At 41.3% G+C, this 18,873-nt stretch overlaps 1 protein-coding gene across 16 annotated transcripts in view; it reads left to right on the top strand.

Moving 5' to 3' along the window:
• The first annotated feature begins 5,139 nt into the window (after positions 1–5,139).
• LOC110529554 (protein 4.1) overlaps positions 5,140–18,873 on the top strand; it is a 103,358-nt gene continuing 89,624 nt past the window's right edge. For 3 of the 16 annotated variants that reach the window (XM_036984960.1, XM_036984958.1, XM_036984957.1), the window contains exon 1: positions 8,214–8,375. The gene's annotated coding sequence lies outside the window, so the exon portion shown is untranslated. Of the gene's footprint in view, positions 5,684–8,191; positions 8,376–18,873 lie in introns of those variants that run through there. The other 13 variants (XM_036984955.1, XM_036984952.1, XM_021611818.2 and 10 more) reach the window with 12 other exon arrangements.

Raw genomic sequence — 18,873 nt, 5'->3', positions numbered from 1 at the left:
GTGTGTGTGTATATATACACTGCTCAAAAAAATTAAGGGAACACTAAAATAACACATCCTAGATCTGAATGAATGAAATATTCTTCTTAAATATTTTTTTCTTTATATAGTTGAATATGCTGACAACATAATCACACAAAAATTATCAATGGAAATCAAATTTATCAACCCATGGAGGTCTGGATTTTGGAGTCACACTCAAAATTAAAGTGGAAAACCACACTACAGGCTGATCCAACTTTGATGTAATGTCCTTAAAACAAGTCAAAATGAGGCTCAGTAGTGTGTGTGGCCTCCACGTGCCTGTATGACCTCCCTACAACGCCTGGGCATGCTCCTGATGGGGTGGGGAATGGTCTCCTGAGGGATCTACTCCCAGACCTGGACTAAAGCATCCGCCAACACCTGGACAGTCTGTGGTGCAACATGGCGTTGGTGGATGGAGCGAGACATGATGTCCCAAATGTGCTCAATTGGATTCAGGTCTGGGGAACGGGCGGGCTAGTCCATAGCATCAATGCCTTCCTCTTGCAGGAACTGCTGACACACTCCAGCCACATGAGGTCTAGCATTGTCTTGCATTAGGAGGAACCCACGGCCAACCGCAACAGGATATGGTCTCACAAGGGGTCTGAGAAGAGCACATGGAGAGCTGTGCGGCCCCCCAAAGAAATGCCACCCCACACCATGACTGACCCACCGCCAAACCGGTCATGCTGGAGGATATTGCAGGCAGCAGAACGTTCTCCACGGCGTCTCCAGACTCTGTCACGTGCTCAGTGTGAACCTGCTTTCATCTGTGAAGAGCACAGGGCGCCAGTGGCGAATTTGCCAATCTTGGTGTTCTCTGGCAAATGCCAAACGTCCTGCACGGTGTTGGGCTGTAAGCACAACCCCCCACCTGTGGATGTCGGGCACTCAGACTCCCTAATGGAGTCTGTTTCTGACCGTTTGAGCAGACACATGCATATTTGTGGCCTGCTGGAGGTCATTTTGCAGGGCTCTGGCAGTGCTCCTCCTGCTCCTCCTTGCACAAAGGCGGAGGTAGCGGTCCTGCTGCTGGGTTGTTGTCCTCCTACGGCCTCCTCCACGTCTCCTGATGTACTGGCCTGTCTCCTGGTAGCGCCTCCATGCTCTGGACACTACGCTGACAGACACAGCAAACCTTCTTGCCACAGCTCGCATTGATGTGCCATCCTGGATGAGCTGCACTACCTAAGCCACTTGTGTGGGTTGTAGACTCCGTCTCATGCTACCACTAGAGTGAAAGCACCGCCAGCATTCAAAAGTGACCAAAACGTCAGCCAGTTCCCTTTATTTTTTTGAGCAATATATACAGTGCCTTGCGAAAGTATTCGGCCCCCTTGAACTTTACGACCTTTTGCCACATTTCAGGCTTCAAACATAAAGATATAAAACTGTATTTTTTTGTGAAGAATCAACAACAAGTGGGACACAATCATGAAGTGGAACGACATTTATTGGATATTTCAAACTTTTTTAACAAATCAAAAACTGAAAAATTGGGCGTGCAAAATTATTCAGCCCCCTTAAGTTAATACTTTGTAGCGCCACCTTTTGCTGCGATTACAGCTGTAAGTCGCTTGGGGTATGTCTCTATCAGTTTTGCACATCGAGAGACTGACATTTTTTCCCATTCCTCCTGCAAAACAGCTCGAGCTCAGTGAGGTTGGATGGAGAGCATTTGTGAACAGCAGTTTTCAGTTCTTTCCACAGATTCTCGATTGGATTCAGGTCTGGACTTTGACTTGGCCATTCTAACACCTGGATATGTTTATTTTTGAACCATTCCATTGTAGATTTTGCTTTGGATCATTGTCTTGTTGGAAGACTAATCTCTGTCCCAGTCTCAGGTCTTTTGCAGACTCCATCAGGTTTTCTTCCAGGATGGTCCTGTATTTGGCTCCATCCATCTTCCCATCAATTTTAACAATCTTCCCTGTCCCTGCTGAAGAAAAGCAGGCCCAAACCATGATGCTGCCACCACCATGTTTGACAGTGGGGATGGTGTGTTCACGGTGATAAGTTGTGTTGCTTTTACGCCAAACATAACGTTTTGCATTGTTGCCAAAAAAATCAATTTTGGTTTCATCTGACCAGAGCACCTTCTTGCACATGTTTGGTGTGTTTCCCAGGTGGCTTGTGGCAAACTTTAAACAACACTTTTTATGGATATCTTTAAGAAATGGCTTTCTTCTTGCCACTCTTCCATAAAGGCCAGATTTGTGCAATATACGACTGATTGTTGTCCTATGGACAGAGTCTCCCACCTCAGCTGTAGATCTCTGCAGTTCATCCAGAGTGATCATGGGCCTCTTGGCTGCATCTCTGATCAGTCTTCTCCTTGTATGAGCTGAAAGTTTAGAGGGACGGCCAGGTCTTGGTAGATTTGCAGTGGTCTGATACTCCTTCCATTTCAATATTATCGCTTGCGCAGTGCTCCTTGGGATGTTTAAAGCTTGGGAAATCTTTTTGTATCCAAATCCGGTTTTAAACTTCTTCACAACAGTATCTCGGACCTGCCTGGTGTGTTCCTTGTTCTTCATGATGCTCTCTGCGCTTTTAACGGACCTCTGAGACTATCACAGTGCAGGTGCATTTATACGGAGACTTGATTACACACAGGTGGATTGTATTTATCATCATTAGTCATTTAGGTCAACATTGGATCATTCAGAGATCCTCACTGAACTTCTGGAGAGAGTTTGCTGCACTGAGAGTAAAGGGGCTGAATAATTTTGCACGCCCAATTTTTCAGTTTTTTCATTTGTTAAAGAAGTTTGAAATATCCAATAAATGTCGTTCCACTTCATGATTGTGTCCCACTTGTTGTTGATTCTTCACAAAAAAATACAGTTTTATATCTTTATGTTTGAAGCCTGAAATGTGGCAAAAGGTCGCAAAGTTCAAGGGGGCCGAATACTTTCGCAAGGCACTGTATATATATAACAGTAGTTTTAACCGGTTTTTATCAATTTTGAACCAGAGATTTTTTTTCATTGACACGTTTTTTGGCAGCCTTCGTCCATTACATACATTACATGTTTTCAGGGGGCATGGAATAACAGGTGGTCCTTCTGTCTTCTGTAAACACATACTGTAACATGGCGATATGGCCTCGTGGGAACATCAACCCTATAAATGTGTGTGTCAAATTAACGTTTAGTTTTTTGGAAATTATTTCTCTCTGATATGAAAGATTAGGACCTTAAGCGTCCAAATCCGTACTGCAAGAGATGCGTGTTAATGTTCAGACCGAGCAGCAGGGATCTGAACAAAAACCCATACAAAAGACGCCTTCATCCAATGACTCTGATGTGTAATTTAATGGAACTGATTCATGATCAAGCGTTAACCTTCACTGTGCTTTGACACTGTTATTGAAACACAGTGTTTCTGTTAACTGATACAATAGCTAAATGACAATGGTGTGAGGTGATTACAATATTGTATAGACAAGGTATAGACAAGGTAGACAAGATAATAATTTTCCTTCAGCTAAATTCAGAGCACTAATTTCTCACTAAATTTTGAAAGTTGTCAATCACTTTTCTGTGCCTGAGCACTGTTACTTCCTGAAAACAAATAGCCAGCAGCAGGTGGTGATAGAATATCAGTATATGCCCTGTTAACCTCAATTAGACTAGGCCACACCCATTATTGTAACAGAAGACCTCAGGACATGGTAACGCACACATGCTGTGTAGATGGCCTAGTGTACAACCCCAACCCAGTCCTAGAACAAACGAGACACAAACTAGATAGAATAGAGTTTTTATACCTGTATGTCGCCTTTCTTCATGTATTTAAATAACTGTCAGGAAAAGACTGATTAAATCAATACATAATATACACCCTCCTGTAATAAAGACAGAAGTCACACACGTTGAAGTGAAGGGCAGATCTCTAAACAAGCCAGCAGTTTGTCATTATGCAACATTGAGCTTATACAGTATTGAAATATTACATTAAAAAAGTTTAATTAATGTTACCTTTCCATACAATCTTTTAAAAGTACACCACGATAATTCTTCCTTGTTCACCATCCTCTCCCCAGGTAACACCTGTATTGTTTGCGGAACAAACAATGCCTTGAAAAAAAGACTCATGTATGTTCTTCTCTCTACCGTTAACGCCTTTGTTTGTGTTTTGTGACTACACCACTGGATTTGGTTTCAGATTGTGGGGGAGATACCTGCTATCACAAAAAGGGAACAGGTGTAATAGCAGGACCAGTTTGGCGACTCGTTCTTTAACCGAACAGAAGCAGACAGGTGAAAGCCTGGAGAGTCTATCTCCCCATCTTATCTCTTGGTGCCTATATGAATTTAAGTACACAATCTCTGAGGTGAGTGAGAATCTGAAACGCCTATATTTGCTCACAGTTCCTTCATCCAGGATATGTGTACCACAGGAACATAGGCTCTGGTTACAGAGCATGTTTTGTTGATTAATTTTTCATAGTAAATAGAATAATGAAAATTGGGGTGCAATGTTATACAACAGCTATCATTCATAGAACCACCATATTAAGATGTTTTACATGTAAATTGTAGCTGTGTGTGTGTTTCACAAAAATCAAAAAACCTCTTCTTACACTGAAATATTCTTGAAATGTACATAATCATCTCAAAGGTGTTTAATTGATTGTGGTATGTACTGAATGTCAGTCATTAAAGGCATGTATGCGTGCAGTCATAAAACAGATTATAAAGTGGAGGATTACAATTCATGGCATTTGAGACATTCAATTGGCTCCACTGTCAGGCACCTGTACCACCGCAAAGTCATCCTGCATCATGGAATCCATTTATGACATTACAGAGAGGCTATTGCATGAAAACGTCATGAAGAGAGCAGTTGCTGTCAACTCAATCATCAGTCAAACACACTTCCTTATAAAGTCATCTTTTTAACCAGGCTGGCTGTGTTCAAGACTCTGCCCCAAGATAGCATCAACAGGATTTACGTGCACACAGAGTGAGAGTCACTGCTCCAAGTATTTTCTCTCTCCCTCTTAATCCACTGTTTCCTTTAACACTAGCCCTCCTCATTGGTCAGCAGTAAGGAGACCTAGATGTACTGGAATTTGCCGCATCGAAGGCGAATCTGACCTAGCTCTTCTACCGTTGGTGATGTTATTAACCTAGAGCAACCTCTTTGCCGTCAAAGAGTAAGCAGCTAGGGTATCTTTTAATACACTCGTTTTTTTAAAATGCATTTTATATCTACGGGCCAGTTGGTGGATTGTGATAATTCTTCTAACTAATCCCTTGGGGTAAATCTGTCACCATGTTTTGGGATTTGATTAGAAACAACAATCCTGGGGGGGTAACAGAGGACAGTTTGATTCCCTGGTAGTATCACAGCACATATCATGCTAATCAACTGGAACTAGGATATATGTCTGTAATCTGTAATTGATTATTTGTGGTTTAAACAGGAAAAACACTATTGAGGTACATACTTTCTTACATCTCATTTTAAAGTCTACAGTATATGGGTGTGATCTTATGTTGCACAACCTCTGAAAGCATATGAAACTTGAAAATGAAAATGAATTATAGGCCTAATTCTCCCTTTGCTTTTATTTTGCACATGGATCACTTGGAATGAATCGGTGGATGTGCCTCTCAACTGTGATTATGATCATCTTCTACTGGTGAGTTGGATGTTACTTTTACTTTTATGTGTAAAGAAAGACTTGTTTTACATTTGTGCTTTAATCCTATTTGATATTTACCTTTCAAAACCTTCTGACAAAATGCATATTTAAAATGTGATTCCTCCGTCTATTTTATGTATTATTTGGTTGGCTGAAATTAAGATGTTGGTTTTGGTTTCATCATGGTTTGATGTTTAAGATGCAGGCCTTTTGACATATGACCCTATCACATGACAGTGTTGTGAGTGTCTTTTTAGACCTCAAGAGCACAGTCCTGTTATTTGGTACAACACAGTAGCAATGTACTAGTAAGTAACTTAATGTACCTTGTGCAGTAAGTACTAGCATGTCAAGGTTATAAACAAAGACAAGGCCATTGATCCATTTCGCTACAAACATACAATAAGAGGCAATCATTGCATTAATAATGAACCCTCAACCTCCTAGACTTTAATGGTATCTATTGATCCTCAGTGCCCACAACCGAATATCTGCTCTGTAATGGATATTTGATGGCAAGTGAAAGTGCTAATGATTGTTTTGTGTGTGCTGCTGCACTACCCTGCAGCAAGGTGGTCCATTCTTTATTTGTTTTGCCAAGTAAAGCTGTTGATATACAATACCAGTCAAAAGTTTGGACACACCTACTCATTCAAGGGTTTTTCTTTATTTGTACTATGTTGTACATTGTAGAATAGTAGAAGACATCAAAACTATGAAATAACACATATGGAATCATGTAGTAACCAAAAAAGTGTTCAACAAATCAAAATATATTTTATATTTGAGATTGTTCAAATAGCCACACTTTGCCCTAATGACAGCTTTGCACACTCTTGGCATTCTCTCAACCAGCTTCATGAGGAATGCTTTTCCAATGGTCTTGAAGGGGTTCCCACATATGCTGACCACTTGTTTGCTGCTTTTCCTTCACTCTGCAGTCCAACTCATCCCAAACCATCTCAATTGCATTGAGGTTGGGTGATTGTGGAGGCCAGGTCATCTGAAGCAGCACTCCATCACTCTCCTTGGTCAAATAGCCCTTACACAGCCTGGAAGTGTGTTTTGGATCATTGTCCTGTTGAAAAACAAATGATAGTCCCACTAATCGCAAACCAGATGGGATGGCGTATTGCTGAAGAATGCTGTGGTAGCCATGCTGGTTAAGTGTGCCTTGAATTCTAAATAAATCACAGGCAGTGTCACCAGCAAAGGACCATCGCACCTCCTCTTCCATGCTTCACGGTGGGAACCAAACATGTGGAGATGTTTTTTTTCCCTACTCTGCCTCTCACAAAGACACATCAGACCAAAGGACAGACTTCCACCTGTCTAATAATCCATTGCGTGTGTTTTTTGGCCCAAGCAAGTCTCTTCTTATTATTGGTGTCCTTTAATAGAGGTTTCTTTGCAGCATTTGACCATGAGGGCCTGATTCACGCAATCTCCGCTAAACAGTTGATGTTGAGATGTGTCTGTTACTTGAACTCTGTGAAGCAGTTATTTGGGCTGCAATCTGAGGTGCAGTTAATCGCTGATTTCTGAGACTGGTAACTAATTAACTTATCCTCTGCTTCAGAGGTAACTCTGGGCCTTCCTTTCCTGTGGCGGTCCTCATGAGAGCCAGTTTTATCATGGCGCTTGATGGTTTTTGCGACTGCAATTGAAGAAACTTTAAAAGTTCTCGAAATATTCCGGATTGACTGACCTTCATGTCTTAATATAATAATGGACTGTCATTTCTCTTTGCTTATTTGAGCTGTTCTTGTCATAATATGGACTTGGTATTTTACTAAATAGGGCTATCTTTTGTATACCAACCCTACCTTGTCACAACACAACTGATTGGCTAAAACGCATTAACTTTTAACAAGGCACACCTGTTAATTGAAATGCATTCCAGGTGACTACCTCATGAAGCTGGTTAAGAGAACCAAGAGTGCGCAAAGCTGTCATCAAGGCAAAGGGTGGCTACTTTGAAGAATCTCAAATATAAAATAGATTTTGATTTGTTTAACACTTTTTTGGTTACTACATGATTCCATATGTGTTATTTCATAGTTTGGATGTCCAAACTATTATTCCACAATGTAGAAAATAGCAAAAATAAAGAAAAACCCTTGAATCAGTGGGTGTGTTCAGACTTGTGTCTGGTAGTCATCTGATGCTGCTGTTGTTGAACTTGGAACACATTACTCTGTGATACTAAATTGGGCCTATTTAAAAAAATATATGTTTAGTCTGTTCAGATAAAAATGATCCTGTGTTGTTTATGCTCCAAATTGATTTCCAAAAGAAACTTAAAGGCAATATTTCAACCAATTATCATTGGATACTACTGTAAATGGAAAATAATTTCAATTACAATATATTTTCAGTAGTGGGAGCCACTTCACCACCCCAACACAACATGCAAATAATTTTAGGCCACCAATAGAAAACGCCGACATTTACAGACTGGTGGAGGAATCAATCACAATGCAGTATCTGATACTTGTGAAATGCCCAAGCCAATTAAATTGGAGAGGCACATGTATTTTTTTTTTACTGGGGGGAGTTAGTGTATTATCGACAGTTTGATTTTCTCAGACAGATTTTGGTCTGGGAATTTCAATTTTAGGTTTATCAGAGCACATTTTCACGAGACCACGTTGTAAAAGCTTTTCTTATTTCATCTGAACTGCATCAGGTAAGTTGATGTAACGTTATGGTGCTACCTAATTTGCACACAATTGGTAGAACGATAAGTGAGGTAAACAAATCAGTTATTTTAAAACGCTACTTACATGATTGTAGCCTGCTAGATAGTTAGCAATGCTATGTGGTAACGTTATCAAACATTTCAAAATTGTTTTCGCTTGTAACTAGTTAACTGGTAAGCTAGCAAGCCATGCAGTTAATAAACAAACTTTTTTAAATATTTTTTTTAAAGTATTGGAGCATCCCCAACTGTTCCTTGCAAAATAGGCCTTTTTTTCTTGGTTGCTTGATAATGTTTAACGTTATAGACACCTTTTTTGGATGTTAATTACCGACCGTAACGAGTGTAAATTATGATACCAGTAGTTGCTTGGCTGATCAACAAAGGTATTTTGACACTAACGCGTGCCGAACTGGTGAATTTGAGTTTGAATCAGAGCTTTCTTTCTGGGCGTTAGAGTTATCAGGCAGAGATACTGGTTCAGCTTAGTTAGCTGGCTAATTTTAAAATCAATGACTGTCAATTAGCTACTTGGTTCTCTCAAGTGCTACCAAACAATTTACAAAATACCGCTTGCTCGCTAAATTTGACTAGTGTATCATTCGTGCCGTAACTATGTAAACAAGGGGTCGCTAATCCACAATAATTTTGTAAAACCATCTGTGCATTGGTTGCGCCCGCCCCCGTTACCTTGTGAAACTCCTGCAAGTTTCTCTAGCTGACGTTAATAATTGTCGATTTCACTATGTGTTTCAGGATATGCCCAGCTATATTTTGGTTTGCTAGGTTAAATTTCAGTGGAGTAAATTATACCAACTATATAGCTCGCAGAGAATACTTAAAGCAAGAGTGCCAATGTTAGCAGCACAACTCACGAGCGGATACTGCACTTGTTACATCAATAATTTATGAGATTGTATATAATTGTTGCTAGTTAGCCAACATTAACTACAATCGGTTTAAAAGTTGGAGTTGTTAGACATAGCGCATTGAATAAACAGGTTATCAATTCGTGACTTGGATTTCTTTAGTGACTCCCTCAAATCCTCATAGAATATTTCGAAAGTAGTCATGATTGCAGAAACGGCATGTACGGTCAGCGACCCACTGCCACAGTGTTTGTTTGATTTCACTTGCAAGGCAGAAAGCTAGCGAAGTTAGCTGATTACAAACGCTATGCTTTCTAAAATGTCCATGTGTTACATTGTGTATAGCAATTGTTACATTGCTCTCTCACTCGCACACATTAAACTTTGCGTCTTTGCAGGAGGAGAGTGTTTGATGTTAAATTGTGCTCTATAATGCCAGCAAGCATTGGGCCTAAACATCAGTTACAGTATACTCTTGAGATATTTATGATGAGATGCAATGTTAAGTCATGCTTCATGACTTGTCAATACTTCCGCCTGCAAATTACTTGCAAGGTCATTTGTTTGAAAGGATGAAAGTGAACACAGTGCCTCATTGTGGCTTGTTGTGTCAGATGGCCTAATGAGACCTGGTTAATTGTTTGGGGTTGCTAATCTCGTAATTAGAAGGTGGGTAGCATGGCAGTACACTGGACAGTGAGTTATTGTGTGAAGCTGCTGATGCAATGTCAGAGAGGGCCATAGGTTTGGTAGTTGGCATATTGAGTGTAGGTGGGTTCCCTGGTTAAATTGTTCAATAGTCAACTATTTGAGTTTTAATGAGCTTTATTAGTAAATAAGTCTAGAATGATCTTTTAATTAACCAGCAGGGATAGACTAGTTAACTTACTAGAAGAATGCCATGTTCCCGTGGCACAGAGTTGAAAACGGTCTTCATGGCACAATTAATTGTTAAACCTTTCAATGGGTAGTTATGGTACAACAAATTCTGGTTTTTGTTTGAGGCTTTTGGGCCACACCGGACACAATCTAGGAGAAATACAGACTTGCTTGAGGTATCTTGGGCTCCAGTTTGAATCCCAGAGCTGACAAGGGTAACATTATGTGCCCTTGAGCAAGGCACTTAAACTGTGATCCTGGAGCAATTAGGGTTATAATGGTTGACCCTGGCTGTGACCCCACTCTCCGCGGGTGACTCAGGAAGAGTTAGGATATGCACAAAGCACATTTCCAATTCACACATGAATACACACTTGTACATGTGTGAAATATGACAACTATAAGCACCCACCAAATTATGTATTTGTCGTAGGGAATTGATGCCAATGCTCCTGCAGCTTCAAGATTTCTTTCTTTGACATACTGTACCAGTCAAAAGTTTGGACACACCTACTCATTCAAGGGTTTATTTTTCAAAATTATTTTCTACATTGTAGAATAATAGTGAAGACCTCAAAACTATGAAATAACACAAGGAATCATATAGTAACCAAAAGTGTTCAAAGTAACCACCCTTTGCCTTGACAGCTTTGCATTTTCTCAACCAGCTTCATGAGGAATGCTTTTCCAACAGTCTTGAAGAAGTTCACACACATGTAGAGCACTTGTTGGCTGCTTGTCCTTTACTCTGCGGTCCAAACCATCTCAATTGAGTTGAGCTCGGGTGATTGTGCAGGCCAGGTCATTTGATGCAACACTCGTCACTCTCCTTGGTCAAATAGCCCTTACACAGCCCGGAGGTGTGTTTTGGATTATTGTCCTGTTGAAAATCAAATGATAGTCCCACTAAGCGCAAACCAGATGGGATGGCATATTGCTGTGGTAGCCATGCTGGTTAAGTGTGCCTTGAGTTCTAAATAAATCACAGACCGTGTCACCAGCAAAGCACCATCACACCACCACCTCAATGCTTCACAGAGGAACCACACATGCGGAGATCATCCGTTCACCTACTCTGCGTCTCACAAAGACTCATTGGTTGGAACCAAAAATGTCAAATTTGGACTCATCAGATCAAAGGACAGATTTCCACTGGTCTAATGTCCATTGCTAGTTTTTCTTGGCCCAAGCAAGTTTCTTCTTCTTAATGGTGTCCTTTAGAAGTGGTTTCTTTGCAGCAATTTGACCATGAAGGCCTGACTCATGCAATCTCCTCTGAACAGTTGAGATGTGTGTTACTTGAACTCTGTAGAAGTTGTTTGGGCTGAAATTTCTGAGGCTGGTAACACTAACTTATCAATCAATCACATTTATTTATAAAGCTCTATTTACATCAGCCGATGTCACAAAGTGCTATACGGAAACCTAGCCTAAAACCCCAAATGGCAAACAATGCAGATGTAGAAGCCCAAAACCTCCTAGAAAGGCAGGAACCTAGGAAGAAACCTTAAGGAACCAGGCTCTGAGGTGTGGCCAGGTTGAGATGTTCAAATGTTCATAGATGACCAGCAGGGTTCGATAATAATAATCAGTGGTTGTAGAGGGTGCAACAGGTCAGCACCTCTGGAGTAAATGTCAGTTGGCTTTTCATAGCCGAGCGTTCAGTTAGAGACGGCAGGTGCGGTAGAGAGTTGAAAACAGCAGATCTGGGACAAGGTAGCACGTTCATTGAACAGGTCAGGGTTTTATAGCCGCAGGCAGAACAGTTGCAACTGGACAGCGCCCAGCACACACATGCATAACAAAGCATTTTCAACCAGGGAGTTGCGACACAAGTCAGAAATAGCGATGTATTATATGCCTTACCATTGAAGATCTTCTTCTGTTGGCACTCCAAAAGGTCCCCGTTATATCACACATGGTCCTTTTGTACAATAAACCATTAACACTCAGTTTAGCTGGCACGCTTCAGTCAATAATCCACTCGGTTTCCATCCTCTAAAATGTATACAAAATAAATCCCAAACGTCACCAATAAACTTATCCAAACAAGTAAATCAATGTTTATAATCAAACCTTAGGTACCCTAATACGCAAATAAACAATAACATTTAAGACGTAGAATCTTTGTCTTTACCGGAGAAAAATACTAAAGAATGCGCTCTCATTCATGCACTTGGAAACACTGCAGCCAAAATGGGAGCCACCTAGAAAAACTACAATTTCTGGCTCATTTTTCCAAAAACCAGCCTGAAACTCTTTCTAAAGACTTGACATCTAGTGGAAGCCCCAGGAACTGCAATCGGGCATGATTTTGCCCTATTATAAAAGTGCCAGCCATTGAAATCAGTGGTAGGATTACTTTTTTTTGGGGGGGGGGGGGGTGATTTGTCCTCTGGGACAATTTCAGTTCTTCAGACATTTTAACATTTTTTGAAAATCCAAATCTACCAATTATATGCATATCCTAGCGTCTGCGCCTGAGTAGTAGGTAGTCTACTTTGGGCACGCTTTTCATCCGGACGTCAAAATACCACCCCTGTCCCAAAGAAGTTAACAGGAAGCCAGTGTAGAGGCTACCACTGGAGTAATGTGATCACATGTTTTTTTTTTTTGTTCTAGTCAGGATTCTAGCAGCCATGTTGGGCATTAACTGATGTTTATTTGTGCTTTAACCGGGTAGCCAGAGTGTAGAGCATTGCAGTAGTCTAATCTAGAAGTGACAAAATGCCGCCATCCTCTTCCTTATGTCTGAAACACAGGCTTCCAGGAAAGGCAATTGTGATGCTTCACCACGTTTCATCAAAATGTTCAGTTGTGTGTTGTCCACATAGCAGTGAAAGTTAACATTATTTCCGAATGATGTCACCAAGAGATGTATAGTGTAAACAATAGAAGTCCTAAAATGGAACGTTGAGGAACACTGAAATTTACAGTTGATTTGTCAGAGGACAAACCATTCAGAAACAAACTCATATCTTTCTGACAGATAAGATCTAAACCAGGTCAGAACCTTTCTGTGTAGACCAATTTGGGTTTGTTAATGGTATCAAAAGCAGCACTAAGGTCTAGGAGCACGAGGACAGATGCAGAGCCTTCGTCTGACGCCGTTAAAAGGTAATTGCACTCACGAAGGTCGTACGTCTCAGTGCTATGATGGAGTCTAAAACCAGACTGGAGCGTTTTGTGTACATTATTTGTAGTCAGGAAGGCATTGAGGAATGGGAGATTCGATATAGGCCAGCATTTAAAAAAATAATCATCTTGGTCAAGATTTGGATTTTTTAAGAGGCTTTATTACTGATACTTTTAGTGAGTTTGGAACACAGCTCGTGGATAGGGAGCCATTTATTATGTTCAACATAGTAGGGCCAAGCACAGGAAGCAGCTCTTTCAGTAGTTTAGTTGGAATAGGGTCCAGTATGCAGCTTGAAGGATTAGAGGCCATTACTATTTTCATGAATATGTCAAGAGATATAGGATTAAACAACTTGCGTGTCTCCCTTTATCCTAGGACCTGGCAGTGTTGTGCAGACTCAGGACAACTGAGCTTTAAAGAAATATGCAGATTTAAAGAGGAGTCTGTAATTTGCTTTCTAATAATCATTATCTTTTCATCAAATAAGTTCATGAATTTATCACTGCTGAAGTGAAAGCCATCCTTTCTTGGGGAATGCTTTTTAGTTAGCTTTGTGACAGTATCAAACATACATTTTGGATTGTTCTTATTCTCCTCAATTAGGTTGTAAAAATAGGATGATCGAGCAGCAGTGAGGGCTCTTCAATACTTCACAGTACTGTCTTTCCAAGCTAGTAGGAAAAGACTTCCAGTTTGGTGTAGCCCCATTTCCGTTCCAATTTTCTGCAAGCTTGCTTCAGGGCTCGGGTATTTTCTGTATACCAGGGAGCTAGTTTCTTATGACAAATGTTTTTTGTTTTTAGGGGTGCGACTGCATCTAGGGTATCACACATGGTTAAATTAAGTTCCTCAGATGGTTAACCTATATTTATTATAAAAAAATGTATGTACTCCGATGTCCTTGGATAGATTGGGGGAGTCTGGAAGGGCATCAAATAATCTTTTGGTTGTCCCAAAATTTGTAGCACGGCATTTGATGATCCTGGGTTGGGATCTGGGCAGACTTGGTTGCAAACATAAAATGGTGGTACGATTAGTCCAGGATTGAGGAAAAACATTAAGATCCACAATATTTATTCCACAGGACACAACTAGGTCCAGAGTATGATTGTGGCAGTGAGGTAGGTCCAGAGACATGTAGGACAAAACCCACTGAGTTGATGATGGCTCCAAATAATTTTTGGAGTGGGTCTGGACTTTTCCACGTGAATATTGAAGTCACCAAAAAGTGAAATATTTGCCATGACTACAAGGTCCGATGGGAACTCAGTGAGCAACACTGTATATGGCCCAGGAGGCCTGTAAACAGTAGCTATAAGAAGTGGTTGAGTAGGCTGCATAGATTTCATGATGAAAATGCAGGCTTTTATTTATTTTAATTGATACACACTGTCAATGGGGATAGCTGAGCTGACTACACTGTGCTTGTGGCAGACTTCACTAAGCTGGCAATCTCATTGTGGCGCTAAATCAAATTGATTTCTAAAGCCCTTCTTACATCAGCTGATGTCACAAAGTGCTGTACAGATATCCAGCCTAAAACCCCAAACAGCAAGCAATGCAGGTGTAGAAGCACAGTGGCTAGGAAAAACTCCCTAGGAAGGCCAGCACCTAGAAAGAAACCTAGAGGAACCAGGTTGAGGGGTGGCCAGTCCTCTTCTGGCTGTGCTGGGTGGTGATTATAACAGAACATGGCCAAGATGTTCATGGATGACCAGCAGGGTCAAATAATAATAGAGGCGTTAGAGCCCTGTCTATGTTCTTATATGAGATGAGAACACCCCTCCAGCTAGGATTGTCACTCCTCAGCAGTCCAGGCTTGGTCCTGTTTGTGGGTGAGTCCCAGAAAGAAGGCCACTTATCTACAAATTCTGTCTTTTGGGAGGGTCAGAACCGTTTTCAACCAGCAATTGAGTTGTGAGACTCTGCTGTAGAGCTCATCACTCCCCCTAACTGAGAGGGGGCCAGAAACAATTACTTGGGCTGTAGACAATCTTTCTAGTTATCCTTTGCATCAGAGGTAACTCTGGGTTTTCCTTTCCTGTTGCGGTCCTCATGAGAGCCAGTTTCATCACAGCGTTTGGTAGTTTTTGCAACTGCACTTCTTGAAGTGTTCCGGATTAACTGACCTTCATGTCTTAAAGTAATGGACTGTCATTTCTCTTTGCTGATTTGTGCTGTTTTTGCCTTAATATGGACTTGGCCTTTTACTGAATAGGGCTGTCTTCGGTATACCAACCCTACCTTGTCACAACAGAACTGATTGGCTCAAATGCATTAAGAAGGAAATAAATTCCATAAATTAACTTTTAACAAGGCACACCTTTTTAATTGAAATGCATTCCAGGTGACTGAATCTGGTTGAGAGAATGCCAAGTGTGTGCAAAGCTGTCAAGGCAAAGGGTGGCTACTTTGATTCAATAGTTGTTGTTTTTTACGACATGATTTGGTAGTTTTGTCTTCACTATGATTCTACAATGTAGAAAATTGTAAAAATACAGGAAGATCCTTGAATGAGTTGGTGTCAACTTTTGACTGTTACTGTATGTCTTTGAGGATATAGAAATTTTAACTGGAATCATGCTCTATAGGATTTAGCCTGTGACTGTGGGTTAACACTTAGCTCATGGTCCATTAGCTTTAAGAGGTTGAAACGTCTCTGTAGTGTATGGGAGGGTGAGCGTGAAGCTACAGCATAGGGTGTTTGTTAGACTACCTCAGGCGAAGAGCATGAGTTTCTTTCAAGTTGCATCAAGATGGTATGAGGTGGTAACTGTCCCCTTTCCTCTGTTCAGTACCTCAGAAGGACTGTAAACGTGCTCCCTTTTCTGTGTACTTTACCATCAAGGACATTGTGTAGTCATGTGTGCAGTCCTCTCCACTGATCCTGCCCCCCCACTTGTTAGTGGTGTTTGGATTTATCTGTGTTGTAGGCTAAATGTAGCATTCAGTATGAACCCTGTGTACTCAAAGACCCCTGTTGAACAGGCTTTCAACTTTACTTTCTCAGAGTAATCTCACTAACCATTCAAATGCTCCATATTGGCACCATTGCCAGCTGTCAGATCAAACACTGATATGCCAATTCTAAATTGCTGCAAAAGAGAAAGAAATACCAGAGCTCTGAATTGTCAAACTCATACTGTCACTACAGGTAAGTACCTCAGATTCTGATTGGACAAAAGTGAGGTGGGGATTTACTCCAACATTGGGTCTTGTGGTGAGCTTCCTGTTGGAACAGACCACTCTACGTGTCACTCAGTCTCCTAATTCTGCTGCGGACTGTGAGAGATTGCTTAACCATTCGGAAGGGTTATGGGAACATCCCGCTTTTAGAGTACTGTGTTCCCGACATCCTGCCTTGGCCACTGTTTTTCCACAGGGATTGTCAGTGGTTTAGGCTCTTATGGAATCACTCAACAAATAAAGTTTACAAACTCTGTGCAACACCAACTCTGTTGATTCTCAGTTTCATATTGAGCATTTTTCAAACATGACCTTTCCAATCCAACACAAGGCTTTTGATTCCGTCACCTTCAAAGCTCCATACAATTCTCTCAACTATACTTGTTTGCAACAAGTTGGGTTCATAGATGGAGCTAAACAAACTTCAACCGTGACCAGAAATTACTTGCGCTCTTAGTAAGCCACCATGTTGCAGCTTATCTCAGAAGCTGCACTACCAGCCCTTTGAATGGCACAATAAATGCAATTTTCTGCTCATTACTGACGAAAGGGGGAGTTTGCCATCTCCTAGCAAGTGTCCTGCTTTGAAACAGCACAGGGGGAAAAATAAATGTTCCCCTTAATTGGATGCCTGTGGCTTGGCACCCTCCCAAACATAGTTAAAAAGAGATTATCTGCAGGAGTCCAATTTTGCAGCAAGGGCTTTCCATGTCAGTAAGGCAGAGGTAATTTGAATCAAATTATACTTGTCTTGGAATCTAGGCACATTTGTCTTAGAAAAAATAAAGTTGCATTCTTTACAAATTTACAGCACCCCTGGGACGTTGAGTTCCAATTGTGTTGCATTTTTAGTTGTGGATCTACACTAGTCTTTTGCCCTATGGTAAGGGATTTTGCTGCAAGATTTATTTATATTTGTGTCTTTAGATGTAGGTTTCAAAGTTGGGAAACATTAGTTGAGTGATACAGCTTTTGAATTTGCACAAGTAGTGAAGGCTCGGGCACAGGTGTTCTTCAATCCCTCCTTGTTATATGCTCCTCTGAACCCCTCTGTGGACACCCCTTCAAATTAGTGGATTTGACTAGTTCAGCCACACCTGTTGCAAATGAGAGTATAAAATCGAGCACACAGCCATGCAATCATTGGCAGTAGAATGTCCTCACTGAAGAGCTCAGTGGCACATCATAGGATGCCAAGTTTCCAACAAGTCAGTTTGTAAAATTTCTGCCCTGCTAGAGTTCCCTGGTCAACACAGAGAAAAGAGTCAGCCAGATAATTGAACCCTGTGGCACCCCCATAGACTGCCAGAGGTCTGGACAACAGACCCTCCGATTTGACACACTGAACTCTATCAGAGAAGTAGTTGGTGCACCAGGCGAGGCAGTCATTTGAGAAACCAAGTTGTCTGCCGATCAGAATGTGGTGATTTACAGTGTCGAAAGCCTTTTCCAGGTCGACGAATACGGCTGCACAGTAATGTCTCTCATTGATGGCGGTTATGATATAGTTTAGGACCTTGAGCGTGGCTGAGGTGCACCCATGACCAGCTCTGAAACCAGTTTTCATAGCAGAGAAGGTACGGTGGGATTTGAAATGGTCAGTAATCTGTTTGTTGACTTGGCTTTCGAGGACCTTAGAAAGGCAGGGTAGGATCGATATAGGTCTGTAGCAGTTTGGGTCTAGGGTGTCTCCCCCTTTGAAGAGGGGGATGATCGCAGCACCTTTCCAATCTTTGGGAATATCAGACGATATGAGAGGTTGAACAGGCTAGTAATAGGGGTTGCAACAATTTTGGTGGCTAATTTTTAGAAAGAGGGTCCAGATTTTGCCTCTTTCAGAACATCAGCTATCTGGATTTGGGTGGGGGAGGCTTGGGCGAGTTGCTGTGGGGGGTACAGGGCTGTTGACCGGAGTAGGGGTAGCCAGGTTGGAAACATGACCAGCTGTAGAAAAATACTTATTGAGATTCGCAATTATAGTGGATCTATTGGTGGTGAGTGCAGTGGGCAGCTGGGAGGTGCTCTTATTCTCCATGGACTTTAGTGTCCCAGAACTTTTTTGCGTTTGTGCTACAGGATGAACATTTCTGTTTTGAAAGAGCTAGCCTCAGCTTTCCTAACTGCCTGTGTATATTGGTTCCAAACTTCCCTGAACTTCCCTGAAAAGTTGCATATCGTGGGGGCTATTTGATGCTAATGCAGTTTGCCACAGGATGTTTTTGTGCTGGTAAAGGGCAGTCAGGTCTGGAGTGAACCAAGGGCTATATCTGTTCCCGGTTCTATGTTTTTTTTTTTTAATGGGGCATGCTTATTTAAGATGGTGATGAAGGCACTTTTAAAGAATAACCAGGCCGAGTGATCATAAGGGTCCAGTGAGTAGTTAGGCTGGCTGGAGATACTGCGATTCAGACAG

The sequence above is a fragment of the Oncorhynchus mykiss genome, chromosome 8, assembly GCF_013265735.2.
Source record: "Oncorhynchus mykiss isolate Arlee chromosome 8, USDA_OmykA_1.1, whole genome shotgun sequence".
Taxonomy (NCBI): Eukaryota; Metazoa; Chordata; class Actinopteri; order Salmoniformes; family Salmonidae; genus Oncorhynchus; species Oncorhynchus mykiss.
The sequence above is the reverse complement of the archived record's forward strand: the minus strand, read 5'-3'. Positions and strand labels throughout refer to the sequence as shown.